Genomic DNA, 21,757 nt, shown 5'->3' with positions numbered 1-21,757 from the left:
AAAAATATAATAAGAAAAGATAAGATAAAACTTTATCAGTCCCAGTGGGAAATTTGCTGGGTCGCAGCAGAAAGTGGACAGAGCAGCAAAAGTTAAGAAAAAAACAATAGAATAGATTAAAATAAAACAGAATAAAAATACTATGTCACAGGCAGTGTGGAAAATAAAAAGTTCAATGTCCGGTCGAAAGAATGAACAGCATCAAATCTGGGAATATAAATATGGATCTGTAATGTAAAAATATACACATATGTATGTAAGCTGTAAGTGAGACTAAATTTATACACGTACACAGTGACTATATGTGTGTATATACACAGAGTGGATGTATAGTAAAATGTAGATACACAAACACACACACAGGTACACAATGGAGTGACAAGCCTTGACAAAAGCATTAGAAATGCTGCAGAAAACTTGCACATTTTAAATTACACATGCTGCCCAGCAGTAATAGCTCAGTAATATCGCACAAAAGAGAGACTAAGCGATGGCTGCCGTGGTGTATTAATAACAAGGAAGAGCGTCGGTTACTTGTAACCAAATTCTAATACATTTGGGTAAAGGCTGGTCAAACTTTCTGATACATTTTCAGTGGAAAGTTTGATCAAACTACGGCTGTCAGTCTGTTGATGTGAATCCCAGCCGAAAAGCAAACGTGTCTGCTGTATTTTAATAAACATACAACTGTCATCTTCAGAAACCTTAGCAATATAAGAACATACAAATTATATGAAAATGTGCTTCTATGCCTTTTTCAAAATATAGCTGCTACTTTCACTGCCGTGCCTCTCATCGTGCCTCTGCAATCCTGGTTCGTGAATTTGTCAACATATTTAAAAGTATTTAAGCTTCTGCTGAGATAACAGAAACATGAACGCTTACAGTGCTAAACACTTATTCACTCTTTCAGTGGCAGAGGGCAAATACACACTGTTGCTATCCACCGTGAAATGATGGCGCAGTCCAAATGATCTTTTCTTAAATCCAATACTGGTGTTTTAAAGTAACTGAATTCTTATCATATCACAAGGTGAAACCTTAATGTACTTGCAATCATGTGAGAAAAATGAGTAAAATCATAAAAAGGACAAACAGTATATTTGTATTCTTTGTTATAAATCACTCTGTTTTGTGCAAAATGTGACTCAGACTGGAATAAAGTTTAGTATTAACAGGAAACAGACTTTAAAGCATCTGTGCTTAGTTTAATATTGCATAAGAGCGCTACAGTGCAGAGAACAGATGATCCTCCTGCGTAGTTACCAGCGTTTAATACTTGTTCCTACTCTGACAAGAGAACATTTTGCTTTTATCTTATTCTTCCTGCCCTTTGAGATTTGAGTTGTGTTAGACATAAAATGTGAAATCCTTTATCTGTATTTTTATCTCTGGTGCTTTAACACAAGTTGGAGATATTTAACTTTCATAAAGGATAACAGACTGTGTATTTAAATGGCTTTAAACCCAAACTTTTACTTGAAGAACATATTGGTTTGGGATTCTTTATGAACTAAATATTTGTTTGTAAGCACAGCTAATGACTAAGAATCCAAACGCTTTGGCTTTCTGTTGGAGTCCTGTGCGTTATCCATTCTTTTCGTTCAATGCGAGGAACAAAGAAGTTTGAATTTCTGAAACGAGCTTTAAACACCAAAGATTATCCAGTTAATTACATATTATCTGAGACAACAGACAGCTATGGGAGGACCAAGAGAGGCACATGCTCAACCACTAAGCGGGCAATTACAATTACTATCAGTTCCACAGCTTTACTGATGAGGAAAGTGATAATGGTGACAATCACAGTGCCTAACAAAGCATCAAGTAATCAGAACTGGCAGTTGGACCCTGCAGCCACGAGAACAGTGCTAACAAGGTACCCCACAGAGAAACAGGCAGAATTCAGGTATGTAGGACAGGAAGTGTAATCAGTCACATGAATCTCAGTGTGGATCTATTGATGGTTCCAGAAAGGCGGAGATTTTGTCAGGTTTGAGCAGCAGATGCTTGAAAAGCTCAGCTGGTGAGATTTTGTCACCTCAGAAGATGACAGAAGATTCAGGAAGCGGGTGAGCTTTGATGCACGACAAACATGTTTCCCACTTCATGTCACTCACCTGTGTGTTTTTATCACACTGTAGGAAAATACGCACCTTCACATTTACAGAAACGTGCCATCGATGCATCTGAAGTGGCATCTTGTCTAATTTTGTCTCAATGAGTTATTCTTTATTTAGAAGACAATGAATCCTGGTCATCTTTGAAATCAGCTGCTTGTTATCTGCTCTCCTTAAACACAGCGTGACGCCTGGTTAGTAGCAGTCACAGTGCTGCCTTTGTAAAGATGTCATTACAAGTCTCATTACTTCCACCGAGAAGGTTTTTGGTACCTTGCGTGTTTGAAATAATGTGTACATATATGTATGTATATATATATATATATATATATATATATATGTATATATATATATATATATATATATATATATATATATATATACATATATATACATATATATTTATTTTTTTTCTCAGTTTTGGTTTGGCCTCATTTTGTAACCCAAATTTGGATTCCAGTTTGAAACTTTTGTTTTGAAGTTGATTGAACTGATCAAGGTCCAGTTCTTGTGTATCTTGAGACACAACTTTCCCGTCCTCAGGAACGGCGTCTCGCCTTTGCTGCTGACGAGGCTGCAGCGAGCAGTAAACTGAAGGGCCAGCTGCATCGTTCAGGTTCTGGATCAGGTCTTTGCTGATTCTGTTTTTTTCTTAAAGACGTGGCTCTCTGATACTCTTCATAAATGGTTGTGGTCAGTGTCAGGTGGCTTTAAGAAACAAAATAAAAGCTCTGGTGTTTGTTTGCTTCATAGCTGTAGTTCCTGAAAATAATATTATCCATTTATTATGCGATTCTATCAAGTCGTGGCTCACAAACGTTGAATGCAAATGAATTAATTTATCTAATAGAGTTAAAGTCACTCAAGTTCCATCTCGTCTCAGCGCTGTGCTCCTGTTTAATGCAGCGCTGATTCTGTGTTTGCTTTGGTGACATTTATTGATCCAAACAAAAAACTTACTCTTTTGTTAAGTGATTTGGAATTACGTGAATGATTTTACAGCCCTTTATAGTGTAATTATTCTAAATTTGGATCCATTATTCCACCTAGTGGCTTGGCAACAGCCAGCTGTGAAAAAGCTGCGCGCTCACTGAGCTTCGTTCCACCGGTGGATCATTGATCTGATCACAGCATCTGCTTTAATGATGAAACAATAAATATATATTTTTTAAAAAGCTGTTGACCAGAAGAACAACAAGAGATTAGCAACTATTGTATTTGTTTTCATATTTCATACAGAGGATGAAGATAGAAGGAAGACAGATGTGTTGTGCTGCATTAAAAGGATTGTTTATTTCCATGCATACTCATTTATGTTTAATATATTCGTCTCATTTTAAGGTCACCTGTGAAAACCCGGTAAGCTGTGAAAGCCACCGTGGGCTTGTCTCATGCATGCTGCATCACAAGGAATAAAAAACAACAACATACAAGGAGCAAAATTCTGATTTGCATTTTTAAAAGCAGAATCTCTAAAAATGTCCATATTTCTGTGACTTGGTGCCATTTAGGCATTATACACAGTGTTTAATGAGCTGGCACGCACCATGAGATTACTTATGTCATTCCTGCATAATGTCACAATGTTCCAAGAGCTTCTTGTAATGTCAGCAATGTTTCTTTCACAGCCCCCATAAATGTTCAGTATAGGTCAGGTGACAGTGGAGGAAAGTCCACAGGCGTCTCCGGTCAACTTCTCTCCAATCACTGTAAATTTCCTTATAGTGTCTCTAATAATATACAATATTACCTTTAATAACTTCTTACGCTCTATGAGAACAATGTCAACTGCTCTAACTGTCAGCGTCCACTACACACAAAATTAATGTCATATTTTCATTTGCAGCCCAGGGCTCAGTGTGATGTTTTATATTTACACGAGCTGTCAGCTCTTAACTCAGGTTATGTGCTTTGTCCTACTAAGTCAAGTGATGACAGGGCAACTAATGAGACAGGAGTTACACAGCTCCGCCTCCCTGCCTGCGCTCCTTCTGTTCCCTCCTCCTCCTGTGAGGAGTCAAGGATGTAACGTGTGAATCCTTGAAGCCCAGATGGCTCAGTGGGTGGTCTGAATACACCTGAGTTTTGCTGTCACACTGGAACCCCTGATGAGATAAAGGACTATGTTTACTGAAATAAACCCACCTTTGAAAAGGCGACATCATGTCGACCTGGTTTAAAGGAGGCTTACATCTGGGAGACATATCAGCATATCAGCCTCCTGCTACCTGTGAATATCTGCGTGTTGCAGTTTGCCTTTGTAACCCACCTAAAATCTGCCTCATGAAAATGAACTGCTGTTCCCCAAGAATGTCAGTAGGTGGCACTATGAGATTGTTTAGTGCTTGTGAACTTGAGTTGAGAACTATAGAGAAGGAGAATAGCGCTAAGGCTACGTATGCTGGTCGGAGCTACTCACAGAGTTTTTCCTTAACCTTTTTCTTGAACAAGGATTGTGTGTGAAGACACAAATTGGATTTTACTTTTCCGCTTGTTGGGAAACGCGGACACTTTTTGTTGATGCTGATGTACCTCTGTTTTTGTGTTTTTTGTTCATTTCCGGTGAGTTGACTAACTGCGCTAGCATAGCAAGCTAATCGTTAGCTCAGTATAATGTAAATTTCATGTGTTCCTTTTAAGTGCTGTATTATCTTTTTATTTCTTCACTTGTGAATGTTTTAAGCCAATCGGAAATATTTCTTTGGAAGCTAGTAGTTAAGTTTTATTTATTGTAATGAGATGATAAATATGAGCAGTCTTTGGCTAAATAGTACTGCGACCACGTTTTGCACTTTCCTCGTGCATCAGTAATGTACATTCTCTCAATTCATTGGATTGATGTGACTGCTGTTCACAAAATATGAGATTTGAGTTAAATTTGTATGATGTGGAAATTGTTTTAAGGTTCTTTGATTAATTTTATTATTGATTGCATTAAGTCGTTATATACAAAGAGTGAGAGACATTTGGTCACTAGTGTTGATTAAGTTGTTACATGATATTCATGTAAAATATGTTCACTGCCCTGTGCAGGTTGGTTTTTTTGTTGGAGTCTAAAGTTGCGAGCCAGGATTCCGGATCCCCAGCTGCGATGCAGGAAAGATTTCCAGCCTACTTAGAAGTGACAACTGCGTTACTTCTTGACAGATAAGCTTATGAGATCTCAGAACAATACACTACCCGGGTAGTACTACTAACATTAACACTATACACACACACTTACACACCTGAACTGAAAAGACTGAAAAGAACTCTGAACACTGAACTCTGAACTCTAAAACTGAATACACAGACTGACAAATATGGACAATTGGAACTGTTGTGAACTGTTGAATGACTGTTTTTGGTTTTGTTTTGAATAAATGTTGACTGTTCTTTTAGCTGTGTGTCATTCGCTCCTTAGTCGATTCCTAGAGGCCATAAGCCTAAGATCCTAACTTTCTCTACATTCAGTAGTGGTAAAGTATCGTGTGTTACACCTTAATAGGTCTCTTTTTCCCTGTATATCTCATTTGCATGTGTTTATGTCTGACTCACACGGTTACGTAGCCATGCAGGCTGCAAGACAGCTTGTCTGCGAAAGACAATAATAAGGGGAGCAAGTAAATATAGGAACGGTTTCCATTTGATCTTCCAAGTCCTCTGTGCTAACTGTGAGTGAAGCATTGTGCCACAAGGACTTCTCCATCTCTCTGTGTCCTCTTCTTCCACCTGCTGGTAGTGAATTAGACTTTTTTTTCCCCAAAAAATATTTTTCTGGTCCTTGACTTTCAGTTGATGCTGCAACAAATCTCTAAAAACTGCAAGTTTCAAAAAGAATGGGACAATTAGCCACCGTAATGATGTCCTAAGCACAAATCTCTCAAGAGGTCAGATTAAAGACAAGGCAGTCTAGGATCCAGGGATCATCACAGGGTCATTATAACATGATAACATAACAATGTCTAGAATTACATAAGGCGGGGGTTTCCAGTCTCTGTTTACATTTTGAATAATAAATTTCACACAGGCGTGTTAAGATGTCTGATGTTTGAGGTAACACATACGCATGCTCGTGGCTGACTATCCAGGCGCTCAAATGTCAAGAACGACTGCAATGAGGGTGAAAAAAGCAAGAAGAAATGAAAGAAATATTGTAGAAGAAGAAAAGATCAACTCTACAGTATATTTCGCCTTCTGCAGAGAATATTCAAAGCTGCAGAATGAAAACTCAAGAGCTCCTTTGACACTAGGCTGAGTTTAGAAGAATAACACTCAGCCTGTGTGTCAGGGATCGCTCTTAATTACCTTCAATCTCAGCACCACAGTTTGTTTCCCAGACTAATGACTTCGATGGGGATTAAGCACTTGGCACGGTGCTAATTAGCCCACTAGCACTCCCAGGGCATCTAAATGGGAGCCTCAGACAAAAAGCCACCAACCAGAAGAGAGTACAGTTATTTGGTTTTTGTTTGTTTTTGTTTTCTCATTTCCACCCACCTGACCTATGACCTTTATGCCTAAATGGTGACCACGCCTCCCATTATTTAGACATAGAAGTAGGGTAAAGTGATTAATGTGTGACGAGATTCCAGTAATGGCCACGAAACAGCATCCTTTTGGTTAACAAAATTTGTTTGCACCTGAGAATGACTACACGAAAACAAGTTCCTGCTCGGCGACATCCGGTGTTGTGCAGCCAAACCCAGATGCCAAGTGAAGTCTGATTTACAGACACCAGGATCCGACTATAACAAAACCAGAGCTGCTAAATGTGCTGTAACAGTGCCAAACACGATGATTCCACTTTTTCACAAATCTGCAACCAGAACGAGACGAAGGCGCCATCAGAACAACAGACGGCAAGTGCAGCTCCTCGTAAACGAGCGCTGATTGGAGCGTTAGAGGAGGAGTCGGGGTTACTGCTGCTGTCAAACGCAGCTTTTCACTAGGAACTCCCCATATGATCTGTTAAAGTACACATGAATTACTAATTAGACTGAAAAAACAGCACAGGTGTCGTTATTTACCTTGTGGTGGACCCCTAGAGGGCTCCACTCACACCCAGTGTAGAGGAAGTGTGTTCCTGTGTTTTGTGGCGCGATATGCGCAGTTGATGTTGGAGACGAATAAAGAAGGAGTGAGAACTGAGAGCTGTGTCGTTGATGCTTACCTCCACATTGGTGACCCCTGACTCGAGCATGCAACGGGCCGTAGATAACGCACACTCCGCTATGGATGCATCAGCGGCCGCCGGACCTCCGCCTCCTGTTGCAGCTACGTTCGCTGTGGCGCTGAAACTGCCGGACTTTTGGCTCCATGACCCCCCGTCATGGTTCGTACACGTGGAGGCTCAGTTCGCCCTTCGCGGCATCTCGGCTGACGACACGAAGTATCACCATGTGGTGGCCTCGCTCGACCCGCTGGCCACCCGTCGCGCGATGGCGCTCCTCCGGGACCCACCCGCCCAAGGGAAATACGCCGCCCTCAAAGAGCTGCTTCTTCGGCGCTATGCCCTCTCCGACGCCGAACGAGCCGAAAAGCTCCTCAACCTGTCAGGCTTGGGTGGCGGTACCGCGCTCGAGCTCATGGAGAACATGCTATCGTTGCTCGGGCCGGATGACGGTGGTTTCCTCTTCGTGCACCTCTTCCTTCGCCAACTACCGGCCGCCGTGAGAGCTGTCCTCGCGAACTCTCCGCTTCTGCCTGCGAAGGATTATCGCTCCCTGGCTGAAGAAGCGGATCGCATTTTCCTGGCTAGCCGCACTTTCGACGTTCACGCCCTGGCTACGGACACGCCGGCGGCACCTTCCACGCCTCCACCTGCCTCCCCCGGAGCATCCGCCCCCTTGCTGACGGCAGGGATTGCTACACGCCGGCACCGCGGAAAGAGCATCTGTTTCTACCATCAGCGTTTTGGCGACAGAGCGCGTCGCTGCCTGCCGCCTTGCGCTTTCACGGCCCAGGGAAACGGACCCGCCAGCGCGCCGTAGCAGCCGCGACCGCTGGCAATACAGAAAGGCTGCTCTTCATAGAGGACTCGCGCTCCTGGAGACGTTTTCTCGTGGACTCCGGCTCCCAGAAGAGCCTCCTTCCCCCTACCGCTGCCGATGGACTAGCAGCGAACTGTGGGCCGCAGCTCATTGCAGCTAACGGCTCTCCCATCAAAACGTTTGGGGAAAGGTTGGTGACTGTTTGTTTTCATGGTCGGGATTTCCAGTGGAACTTTGTTGTTGCTGCTAGCTCTGTACCTATTTTGGGTGCTGATTTCCTGTGTGCTCATGGACTACTTGTCGATGTCGCTAACAGACGTTTAATCGATGCTCTCTCGTTTTCTTCGCTACCCTGTTTTACTCGGGCCGCCGAGCCCCTGATTCGGGCTAATGTAGTGACCTCCGAGGATGCTTTTCAGCGTTTGCTTTTAGAGTTTCCATCGCTGTCTGTCCCTAATTTCTCTAGCACGGTAACGAAGCATGGGGTTGAGCATTATATTCCCACGGTCGGGCCCCCGGTGTTCGCGCGCGCGCGCCGCCTCGACCCCGCGAAACTGTCCGTCGCTCGGGAAGAGTTTGCAGCCATGGAGCGCCTTGGCATTGGACAGCGTTCGAACAGTGCATGGGCCTCTCCACTTCACATGGTGCCCAAATCGGACGGTCGGTGGCGGCCATGCGGAGATTTCCGCCGTTTAAATAATGCCACGGAGAATGACCGTTACCCCATCCCCCACATTCAGGATTTTTCTGCCAATCTCGCCGGAACGTCGATTTTTTCTAAAATTGACTTGGTGCGGGGGTATCACCAGGTTCCCGTGCGCCCCGAAGACGTTCCTAAAACCACTGTCATTACCCCCTTCGGCTTGTTCGAGTTTTTGCGCATGCCGTTTGGCCTGAAAGGTGCCGCCCAGACCTTTCAGCGGCTGATGGACTCAGTTTTGCGTGGGCTGCCGTTCGTTTTTGTTTATCTGGATGATATATTGGTGGCCAGCTGCTCAGCGAGCCAGCACGAGTCCCATCTGCGCCAGGTTTTCCAGCGTTTGGAAGCGCACGGCCTGATCATCAACCCTTCCAAGTGCCAGTTTGGGTTGCCTGTTCTGGATTTCCTCGGGCACCGCATTTCCGCTGAAGGTGTGGTTCCGTTGCCCGACAGGGTCCAGGCCGTTTCGGCTTTCCCGCGTCCCACGTCGGTTAAAGCGTTGCAGGAGTTCTTGGGGATGATAAATTTTTACAACCGCTTTCTCCCCAGAGCTGCCCACCTGCTACAGCCACTCTATGCTGCCTTAAAAGGTAAAACAGCCAAAGATCCGGTTGACTGGCTGCCTGAACGCGTCCGTGCGTTTTCCGCAGCCAAGTCTGCGCTGGCTGACGCCGCCCTGCTGGCCCAACCGCTTCCGTCGGCGGAGATCGCGTTGACCACCGACGCCTCGGACGTGGCAGTGGGCGGAGTGTTGGAACAGCGGGTTTCAGGTCTCTGGCAACCGCTCGCCTTTTTCAGTCGTACGCTCCGGGATGCTGAACGCAAGTACAGTGTTTTTGACAGGGAGTTGCTGGCCCTGCACCTCGCAACACGGCATTTTCGTTTTTTCCTCGAGGGTCGCAACTTTGCTGCGTACGTTGACCACAAACCTTTGACGTTTGCGATGTCCAAGGTCTCTGACCCATGGAGCGCACGCCAGCAGCGCCAGTTGGCGGCCATTTCTGAGTTTACCACAGACATTCAGCATGTGGCTGGTAAGTCCAATCACGTCGCTGACTGTCTCTCACGTGTATTGGTTTCTCCGGTGTATGTCGGCATCGACTACGCTGCCATGGCCGCCGAGCAACGTGCTGACCCGGACGTCCTTGCCCTTCAGTCAACAAAAACGGGCCTCGTGCTGGAGGACACCCCGGTGTGGGACGGCGGTCCGCGCCTTCTTTGCGATGTTTCCACCGGCCGCCCCCGCCCGGTGGTTCCCCTTTCGTGGCGTCGTCGTGTTTTTGACTCGGTGCATGCCCTCTCTCATCCCGGCGACCGGGCCTCGGTCAAGCTGGTCAGCGCCAGGTTTGTTTGGCCGGGCCTTCGCAAGACAGTGAAAGAATGGGCGGCGGTTTGTATCCCATGCCAACGCTCGAAAATCCACCGGCACACACAGGCACACCTCGAGCCTTTCCGTGTCCCGGGTAGGCGTTTCGATCACGTTCATGTGGACCTGGTTGGTCCCTTGCCGCAGTCACAGGGTTTCACGCACCTTTTGACTGTGGTGGACTGCACAACCAGGTGGCCGGAGGCGGTACCCCTGGCGTCCACGACAGCGGCGACGGTGGCCAGGGCATTTTTGTCAACGTGGGTTTCACGTTTCGGCCCCCCTGCTGACATTACCTCGGACAGGGGCCCCCAGTTTGTTTCCGAGCTTTGGTCTGCTATGGCTGACGGCCTGGGAGTCAAGGTCCACCGCACCACAGCATACCACCCGCAAGCTAATGGGATGTGCGAACGGTTTCACCGGTCACTTAAGGCCGCGCTCCGTGCTTCCTTGACAAGTGGCGACTGGGTCGAACGTCTTCCGTGGGTTTTGCTGGGTTTGCGTAGCGCGGTTAAAGAAGACCTCGGGGTTTCCCCGGCTGAACTGGTCCTCGGCCAGCCTCTCCGGGTCCCCGGGGAATTCTTACCTGAGAGCCCTCCCCCATGTTTCGATACCTCTTTGTTGCCTTTTCGCCCCCCAAGAAACTCATTTCCTGTTCCTGGTCCTGTGCACCACTGCCTGCCTGACACCTTTGTTCCGAGTTCATTGGACTCTGCTCGTTTCGTTTTCGTCAGGCACGATGCCCATAGGACTCCGCTGCGTCCACCATATGACGGGCCATACAGGGTTCTTAAACCAGGCAACAAACATTTCGTTTTGGACTTTGGCGGTCGGCAGGAAGTTGTCTCTGTTGACAGACTTAAGCCTGCACATGTTATGCAAGAGGATCAGGTGGTCCCGGCCCAGGCCCCTCGCTGCGGCCGCCCACCTGCCACCGGGCTGATGGATTCTGTTTTTTCCCCCAGGAGCGACCCGAAATCAACGGAGTCCGAGTCGTCTTCAGCTTTTTCTGACCGCCAGTGCCAGCCTCGCTCCCGGGCTGGGTTGCCCTCTGTCAGTTCCCCACCCCCCCAGTTCAGCCGCTCCGGCCGTTTGCTTAAGCCCCGGGTCCTGGACTAGTTCTGCTGGGTGTTCGGGGGGGGGCATGTGTGGTGGACCACTAGAGGGCTCCACTCACACCCAGTGTAGAGGAAGTGTGTTCCTGTGTTTTGTGGCGCGATATGCGCAGTTGATGTTGGAGACGAATAAAGAAGGAGTGAGAACTGAGAGCTCTGTGTCGTTGATGCTTACCTCCACAACCTCTCTTTTATTGTATTTATGATTGATGGTGTATTTTAATGCTTTTCCTCACAGAAAAAATATGAACGCACGTATTAAAGAGCCCTCACACCTGATAGTCTAAGGACTGCTCATCGATTAGAATAGAATAGAATAGAATAGAATAGGCCTTTATTGTCATTGTACATGTACAAAAAAATTGTGGTTGCCCTACACCAATATGTGTTGGAATAAATTATAAATGGCAGACAGGAGAAATGTGTACAACCACGAGGAAGGTATACAAAAATAAGAGGCACAGTGTTCTGTTTCATTCCCTCCAAACCTGTTCATCTGTCTGAAATCTGCCAATAATTTAAAAATGTCCCGTACCACGATAATAAAATATGCTCTTTTTTGGTGGCAGTGTTTTTTTGTTTTTGTTTGTTTTTGTTGTTTCTGTTGTTTTTGTTTGTTTTCGTCTGAAAGGAAGGATTTCCTCATTCTCAGTTCTTTGATTTAATTGCTGCTGTGGTGCAGTCGAACCCTCAGGAGGGTTGAGGATTACGCATCATAATTAAGCAAACTCACAAAAACTGCTGCATCCACTTAGAATCGTCAGAGCCAAAGATCAAAACTGTGGGGCTTAATTAAGCAATCATCCCTTTTCATGCATTCTCCTATTTTTAATTAATTTTCAATACTATTATGTATGTCAGTGAAAAAACAGCTTATTTCAATTCTCATATCTTCCAATGAAACTAAAACACTTACCTGCATGCACGTATTAGACAGCTGGTTGAGAGATTTGGTTGGCTGTAGTTGCAAAACACAGATGAACGTGCATAATTCTAAGATTCAGAGTAGTTCTGGGGCCTGTGCACGAACATTTATTGTGCAGACATTTTTTAATGTTATTAAATGTTTTTTGATTTTTAATTAACAAAAATCCACCTTTTTTTTCCACAAAAACCTCATCTGACTCTTATAGGAAAATCTGTTCCATTCATTGTTCATCTAAATCCATCTATAAATCATACACCTTATTTTTCGGACCATAAGGCGCATTAAGCAAAACAAAACAGATAAGTCAAACTTTACTGAACTCATTCTTCTTGCTTCCTCCACTTCCATACCATTGATTTTTTTATTTTTTGTAGCGTTTTGGCCAACATTTTGTTGTTATTAAATGTGCTGTATAAATAAAGTAAAGTAAAGATACATTAATGCTGAATCCTCTGCAGCTGCTCTATTCCCATGTTGTTGCAGTATATTAATGACTAACCTCGTATTGTGGATGGATTATCTCAGTTGTTCTCCTGACTGAAGTTTGGTCCGTGTACAGCATCCTGCCATGCGATTGCATTTGTCTCGAACCATCAGGAACCCTCACGTTAGCTTTTATCAAGTGGGAAAAAGTTAGCGTTCATCCTCCAGCTTCACTGTGTTTATGTTATGCTAACATAGCTGTGTCGCTAGCGATCACGTAGCACATCACTATATAGCAGCTAGCCCAACTTCAGTAACCCTACAAACGCCACTGCTGTTTAGTTTCCTGTCTTCATTTATGTTGGACGTGATAGCAGAGCTGTACGTTTGAATTTTTCAGAAATCTCTCAGTCAGAACATGCTATATCAGCTGTGTCCCAAAACGTACACTTAATGGGATCGGTAGTCTCTTAAATTAATGTCTGGATCTATAATACTTATACTTAGAATCAATAAGTATATAATGTTTTTATTAAATGAATAAGTACCCAGCATTACATGGGATAGGCTACAGAAAAAACAACTCCCCATGTGCGTGCGGATATGACCGTAAATACTGGGGGTGTCCTTATTCATGGGCTGCATCCTCCTGAGGCCGCATTTGTAGACCGATTACATCACAGCGACTCCTCTGAATCCAGCTGACTTATGCGTCCTCCTTTTCCCGAGATTTGAAGGATGGGTCGGGTGTATCCTTCATGGCCCACCATATCCCAGAATTCATAGTGCGGCCCAGCCAATTCCATTTTCCAACAATGGCAGCAGCTACTTAGTTGTAATATTACTCTTATTACTCTTTCTGGGTCACAAAATAAACTTTAAACATATTTTCAGCTGTGTAAACTTCAAATATCTGCTCGGTTTATCAAGACATTGCATATTTGCAAAAGTGCTCCGACGTTTTCGGAGACGTCTGTTACCCACCCGCTCGATAGCTAGAGGGCTCACTGGAGCCGGGGAGAGCTGTGAACTCGGTTTCAGACCCCCGCCGTCTTTCGCTACTCAGGTTAAACATGATATATGAGTCACTCGGATAACTTAAAAATGTTATTGTTTGGATTTTTCTGGTGTTTTATTTGTTCCTGAGTAAATCGGTTTGGCTGAGGTTAAAGTTATTAGATTAAATAAAACTTTATTAATCGCTCGCTTGGGTTCCTCTGGGATTTTCACACAGCTGAATAAACATCAAACAGAAAGCTGATTAAAGAGAAGTGTGAGATGGTCGAGAATTTACACCAGTGTCCTGTTATATTTTAGTAGCAAGAAGCAGACGGCTGAGTTTATTAAACTCCACTGAGACAGCGGTGACGCAAATCTGTAGGCTAGACCGTCCCATTTCACAGCCTCGCACTTCCGGCCTTCTCGGCCTTCGAAGGACCCGGCCCACGTAGACCGCGAAGGCCGGGTCCTCCGAAGGATGCAGCCGACGTTTTGGGACACAGCTATCATGTTTAGGTGGAAGCTAGCGAGCTAACTTCCTGCTAACTTCTAACTCCGTTAATTGTAATAAATTCTGTTTTCATGGATGCCTGGATGTTAAACTTAATTGTTACACCTGGTAAAGCAGCAACGCTGATCATTTTATTAAAGATGAAAGAAATTAGACAGTTTTTAACTCTTCGTTTGACTTTGGGACCTGAACCGGGGGAGTTTAGGACCCAGATTACTCCGCGAGGCTCCTGACTAGCCGTAATGTTCTAACAATCCATCAAGCGCTGCGGCTTCGTAGCTTAGCAAAGTCGGACTTGTCGCGAAATCAATCAATGTAGAGCAGTGTCACAAACCACGGAGGCCCCAAAAAAGTGCAATCAGCCGTTGAGTTTATTAACAGCTCGGAGAAAACATCAACATATGTCTTCTGACCAAAATACATGTTGTGGACACTTATGAAGCAGTGGGGTACACGCCCCCCCATGGCGTCAATGACAGATTAAAATAGGTTCCAGACATTAGTCACAGTTAGTTGTACATCTTGTACATCTTTAATAGCTATAAACAGACATAGAACTTCTCATTTTGATAACACCTTCCATACAAGCTAATAATCTTAAGCCCTCAGAGCGTCTGAGGGCTGGTTATCGCCTCCAGTCATCTGTTACCAAGTAGAATAAAATGCAACAGGTTTGCAACAAGAAGCTGGAAACATTTGGGCCTCTGCTCAGGCCTATTCCTAGATTATATGTATTATATGTACTGTAAGCATGCATTGCAGTTATCCTTCTATGTTCTAGTTTCCCTCAGCATGTATCACCTGGACAGTCACGCCAGTGAAGCTTAAGACCCTCAATGAACCGAACATCAACTCAAAATAAGCTCAGATATGCAATGTGTATAAAATACTTCTGACCATACTTGTAATAAAAGTTAACATGGAAGGATCCTCAAATGGACATCTTCAATAAACAACTGTAATACAGTATCAATACTGTGAGAAATATTATTAAATGGAATAATGATGTAAAGAATATTATTAATGCACTTATAATGATGCAGGTTATATGGCAGCAATAAAATAATTTCTGTATCTCCACAAACTAAAACATTGTTTGACAGATTGTTGTAGCACATAAAATCGGTTTGAGGTCAGTAAGCACAACCAGAATTCATACAGATGGCGCACTGCCGATTTTTGAGAAGATTAAAGGATTTTAAATGTGCCTTATAGTGTGGAAAATACAGTAAACATAAATTGCTAATTTCAGAGAATACATGATTGTGGATCCAAAAAGCTTGAGATGGTACAGTACTGTGTGTAAAGTGTCAATAAAATGAGGATCCACTGCTCGCTGTGAATGTGATGTCAGCAACCTAAAAAATAAGGTTAGCAGAGGGACAAAACTCTTGAAAAGTTGTTTAATCTAACAGAACAAGTCAGCTGGACATCTTACAACTAATGAGATAAATTATTCAATTATTTGCATGGGCAAGTAGTTGGACAATTTAACAATAATTCAACAATCAGCAGTCAGAAGGTACTAATGCTGAATGACATATACAGGTTTGGGAACAACATTTGCTTCCACCCAAACAATCTGTGTCAGGGTCACTGCTTAGTATTTCAGCAAACCAGCACCAGTCTGCATTCTGAGCTGGTTCCATCAGTAGCCTGCCTGCAGTGCAGTGCACTTCTGTATTATAACGCTTCCAAAGGCCTCGACCAACAGTTTTCACTGTTCAACAAGGATTCTCACCAACAGCTTGTTCCTACAGGTTCTATAAAGTAGATGGTAAGTACAAGCGAGCCTGTTGTCATAGTTCCCATGTGAGATACTGTAGAACTGCACTGATGTAGAACCTGATCATCTATAATGAATTTCAAATGAATAGAATCCAAAGTAGAATCCAGTCCTTACCAGTAGCAGATGTTTTGGTAGAAAACAACAGAACAGCATATCAGGCAAAGGTGAGTGCGAGTGGATATCTCCCGGATCACATTTACTTTTTAATTATTATTTTGATGTCATGAAGCTTTGAAATGCTGCACTATTATTAGTACCAACTCCTGCAAACACTTTGTAACTGAAGGAGGAGTGGATTCAACGTGCCCATTGTCCCGATGTGTGTCCAGCGCTAGTTCCAATTTTCATTTCATGCAGGATTTACTTTTTTTCCCCTGTATGGCACATCTTACAACAAAAGAGTCATCAAAAGAAACTCTGGAGATGACACTGGCTTGAAGTGAATCTGAAGCCTACTGTGTGGAGAGTGAAAATGAAAGCTGAAATGTGCGATTCCCTGTGAGACTCCTTTTTATTCTGCAGCATTTCCACCACAATGCTCTGGAGGAGGCCAAACAGCACTTTCTGTCAATTAAATAGCCTGTAATCCAGGACACCATGCTGCTGTCCACCTGCTTCACTTTGTGCTTCACCCAGAGGAGCTGAATGGCCCTGAAAACAGTGCAATCAAAGAATGTGCTTGCCATCTTGCAACCACCTCTCTAGGTGGGATTAAGCCCTGCGGAGCTGGTACATGATGAAATTGTCCACAATCACCACGGCCTCTGCTGAACAACAATAAAGCACATTTGAAAAGGATATAGATTTTGATTAGTAAAACCTGTCCTCACTAGTTCAGCGTATATTTACAGCGTATTTATTCTTTGCGTTTGCTTTTGCTGGTTCGTCATTTTGCCGATGACATCTGCGCGCTCTCGTCAGACTCGTCAAACTCCGACCTTCATTTCTGAACACACATCAGCAGAACAGCAGGATATAGCCATGAAACATATCATTTCAGCAGCATTTCATCTGCAGAACTGTTATATCAGAAATGATCACGAGCCAAAGTATTCATTTCCATAAATGATCTTATTTCCTGTAATCAGCATTTAGAATAAAATATTTAATGCTCCTAAACTGTGACAAAAAATTGTATGAGGTATGTGAGGATGCGTGTGTGAAATGTCATGAAAAGCTTTATATGTGATTTTAAACACAACACTTCCCTTGTTTGGCATATTTCTGTATTTTCCAGTTAAAATGAGGAATATGACATCTGTAAAGAATTGCCTTTTTCTTCACTCGCGCTTATCTTCAAGAATATTACTTCGTCTTATCAAAGCCGGGCCATGCTTCGTCTGTAACACACTTATTATGCGAGCCCACCAAGGTAGAAATTCATATTCATTAATCAGAGCCTTCTGTGAGGTTCGAGAAATACACTGAAACAAACGGAGAGCGGTGGGCGTCCTGAGCTCGATAAGTCTGTGCAGCCACGTTCAAAGACTCGACGTATGCACATAAATTCTCATTACATTGTTATCGCAGCGTTGATGTCATACGCCCATGAGGATCAGTAATGGAAAACATAAACCATTTTCTTAATGTTTGTTCAAAACTAAAAGGGCTCGCTGATTTAATAAACATTTGCATTCTGCTGGCTGTATGAGCAGATAAGAAGTCATAAACTAAAGAGGCGATCGATCACGTAACTCGCTATAAGCTGATGTTCATATTGGCAGGAGGATTAAGCCTCACTGAATGTGATTAGCAGTTTTTGTATTCATTCGTTCCTTCTCTTGTTAACACAGTTGCTGACCAAGATCGTATTTTGTTGTTTTGTCTTTGATATTTTTCCTGCAGCGTGTAAAAGTCGCCTCGTGCGTCCAGGATCAGTATGATCAGAGGAATTTATTTATCTGTAGCAATTCTAATGTTTATGAATGTTCTCATTAAGTCTCCATCCGTGCGACGAGTGGGCAGGCACACAGATAAGGTTTTTCACACCACAGCTTCACATGTGATGTAGTGATGGTGACACGCTGTCGAATGAGATCAAGTTCATCAGGTTCGAGTGAGGTGAGAATTGTTGTGCAAAGATCCCTCTGTGTGTCTGTGAGCTAGTGCTGTATAGCATTTACTATATTACCTGCTCATCTGCTGCTGGGATGTTTGTGTGATCACTAAAAGCACCTGAACTGAACTGACACTATGCACTGTGTATCTGTATGGACTTCCTCCTGCTTTAGCTTGACGAGGTTGTTAAATAGGTTTTATCTGCTTACCTGTGAATACAAGCACAACATAAAGGCTTTCAAAAATTGAAAGCTTTGGCCTTTGAAACCAGCCAAGAGTGCGGTGCAGTGGTTAGCATGGTCGCCTACAGGAAGAAGGTTCTGTGTCCAAAGCAGAAGCTTCTGCGTGGCGTTAGCATGTACACGCCCTGTGTACGTTTAGATGCTCAGGGTTTCTCCTGAAGTCCAAAGACATGCATGTTAATTATAAAATGTTGAGGCATGAATGTAGGCTCTGGGCTCTAACTGCCAGCAAAACAGCAGTCAAGGAAAAGCACACATTTTGCAGAATGTCATTTTTTTTAATGGTCATAATATTTCATATGCAAAGGTTATTGTCGTGGGACTCAAGCTCATCTATGGATTTACTGCCTCAGGATTCAGCACATTCAACCAGTCTGTGAAAGTAATATATGGTGAAGATAATGAAGGAATAGAAGCGATAGTTTAGTTTAGTTTAGTTTAGTTTAGTTTAGTTCAGTGGTCAAAATATTCAGTTTAGTAATACAAAATATGTATTTTGTGTACTTTAAAATCATCGCTTCGTGATTTTATCCTAGCAGAAAAATGTTGTCGTGATAAACAGTTTACTTCCAACAGTGCAAACTTTTTTAGATGACAGACAATTTTATCAGTTTTACTGATCATTTCAAAAGAAATTCTAGTAAACTGCACAACTGGAACCTAAGATGACGCAGTTCTCTTATTACTGTGGCTGCGCTGAGCATCTTGTAAGCTAATGAAATATTTGTTTGTGATACACGGTTGGTGCACAAACAGCAGGACGTTGATGGCAGTGCCATAAGGTTCGAACCATGAAAATAACAGAAATGTTGCCACGATATTCTTATTTTTATTTCTCTGTTTGAATGAACAAGCACCTTTTAACCCTCTGTAGAATGCTGTTGCCTTCAGGGAACACACAGCGTGTCTGCTTATTGCACTGTTCCTTAAATATTTTATTTGCCCATATATGGCTGGTAAATTGTGAATGGACTGGTTCTTTCTCTGGCCCTTTTCTACTCTACCTTAGCAATTAAAGCACTTTAACAACTTGCCTTATTCACTGGAGCAACAGCACCAACAACATGTGTAATTAAATACACACAGGGAAGATCGCTATTCAGTAAAATGCATGTTTGACCTTTGACCTAAGGGTTGGACAGTTCTTTCCAGAACCACATCTGCATGGGACACATCCATTTTCTTCACCTTATCAAGTTCAGAGTCACGGCCAACTTTATTTTTAAATCTGCTTAAGTGGAAAATCTATATTTTAAAAAATATACAGGCATATGCATGAACATGTGAAATGTATCCGAAGTGTATTTGTTTGTAAAATCATTCATTTCATTTATTTACTAAAATAACATTTTTGGTTCATTGCCTCGGGGCAACGTTTCCACTTTTGTCTACTTTTCTTAGGGCAGTAACACTAAAGCAGTGCTTCTAAATGCTGCCCCCTGCAACTACTTATTTTGGGTTTTTAGGTGCATCACACATGTAATAAATCACTTGTGAGGCTGTAATGTAAATAACTTATCTAAGAGTCTACGGTACATGACCCGGTCCACGATCCCCTCAATGCCATGAAGCTATCCTGCACCCTTTTCCTGTTTCCGCCTCCATACTCTGGAGATGGTGTCATTTGGCCATGTACAGCCTTCCTCTTCCTCCAAACATGGCAGATAGAGCTTGATTTTGTTTTCATGTGACCACAGCACTTTGTCCCAGTCATGCTTTGAATGATTAGATGCTCATTTCTAAACTTAAGACGGGCCGGTACATGTGCCTTTTAGAGCAGATGGGCCTCGGGGCTGCCATTACAGCGCAGTGTGTTATCAATGGTGTTTTTGGTGACTGCAGTCCCAGCTGCCTGCAGATCAATAGCAAGCTCCTCCATGAAGTTTTGGGCTAATCCACCACTATTCTCATGATCATCATAGCTTCATGCAGCAAGAAATGAAAGGAGCTCCAGACTGAGAGTGACTGATGGGTCATTTATATTTCTTGCAACAAAGTAGTAAAGGCACCAGTAGTTGTCACCTTGTCACCGAGCTTCTTTCCGATGGCTTTGTAGCCCATTCCAGCCTTGTGCAAGTCTGACCTCCTTTGACAGCTCTTTGGTGTTGCCCATGGTGGCTGAAATGAAGGTTGGAATGGAAGATACTGATTCTGAGCACAGTATTACAGTATTTCACTCATGCAAATAAATGTATAACTGTCATGTAATTTTTTTCTGGATTTTTGATATTCTGTCTCTCTCCATTAAAATAAAAACTACCATAATTAAAATAAATAAATAAATATTCATAATAAATACGGACATTTAATACCACACAAGGGTCGTCAATATCAACGGCTTAAAGAACTGAAGTGTGTATGTTCATATTTGTGAGCCTGGTTCTGCTGGAGGTTTCTTCCTGTTAAAAGGGAGTTTTTCTTTCCCGCTGTCGCCAAAGTGCTGCTCATAGGGGGTCGTATGATTGTTGGGTGTTTCTCTGTATCTATTATTGTAGGGTCTACCTTACAATATAAAGCACATTGTGGCGACTGTTGTTGTGATTTGGCGCTGTGTAAATACAACTGAACTGAAATTAAAGCAAATATAAGTGGGCTGCGATCGCCTCCACGTTTCATATTAAACTTCACGTTTACAGCGTAGTGTTCTCGTTCGCCTCCTTGCCTGTGTTACATGAATGCAGCGAGTCCGGGAAACAAGTTTGACACTCGGCCCGGTGACCGAGGTTTGGGGCGTTGACTAAACTTTACTCAGACCAATCAGAGTGTCGGAATTCACGGTGAAACTTTGTAAACAACTTCTACACGCTGGTTTAAAGCTCGTCCGCCGTATTTACTACGAAACAGCGCGGTGGTGCTGCAGCCGAGAGACTCAAACGACTCAAAACAGGTGAGACGCAGTTATGTGTGTTACACGCTCGCCGTTTTTGTCTCCATTCTGTGTTTGTGTCTCGCGCACCGTGCGCGCGCCCCCACTGTTTGTATGCGTGCTGTCGTTACTCATAGTAGAGTGGGTGCAAAAACAGCTGTCATTTCACGCGACAAGTGGAGGAGAAATGCGCGCTGGGCGTTTGGAGACAGTCCAGAAAGACCAAATGTAACCGTTTTATGTGGACGCGTCGCCAGAGGTTGCTTCAATGTATCGAATGACGTCGCCACTATATGGTGAATTCCAGTCCTGAGTAGGAACAGCTTGTAGCTGCTGCACGTCTCCATTGGATCGTTTCGGTGTAGTTTGAGCAAAGTGTGTCTGTTGCATCACCTAAAAGCATGATTAGCGAGACTTTTCATCAGTCGGTGGGATTTGAATTCAATTTTAGAGATTTCCTTAAAGAAGAGTGGGCCACTCTTGCTTCCCCTCTTCCTGTCGACATGTATGTGTGTGAGGCAGCGAGAGAGCGCTTGGTCCTGGCCGTTTAAATTGAACAATCCTTGATTTCTCGGAGTAATTTCAACGAGCAGGCTAATGATGGAGCACACTTCTGTAAAAATCACTCAGCATTTGCCCGCCGCCTGAGTGAGACAGACCTGTTATTA

General features: G+C 43.5%; 1 long non-coding RNA gene across 1 annotated transcript; it reads left to right on the top strand.

Moving 5' to 3' along the window:
* The first annotated feature begins 4,293 nt into the window (after window positions 1-4,293).
* On the top strand, window positions 4,294-5,500 carry LOC146569310 (uncharacterized). Its single transcript, XR_014893168.1, has 2 exons — window positions 4,294-4,682; window positions 5,154-5,500. It is a non-coding gene; the product is annotated as an uncharacterized LOC146569310 (long non-coding RNA).
* Window positions 5,501-21,757: the final 16,257 nt, after the last annotated feature.

This window comes from Mchenga conophoros, linkage group LG7 (genome assembly GCF_057382185.1).
Source record: "Mchenga conophoros isolate Kocher_MC1m ecotype Shallow Benthic linkage group LG7, M_conophoros_male_GT1.1, whole genome shotgun sequence".
In the NCBI taxonomy this organism is placed as follows: domain Eukaryota; kingdom Metazoa; phylum Chordata; class Actinopteri; order Cichliformes; family Cichlidae; genus Mchenga; species Mchenga conophoros.
The sequence above is the reverse complement of the archived record's forward strand: the minus strand, read 5'-3'. Positions and strand labels throughout refer to the sequence as shown.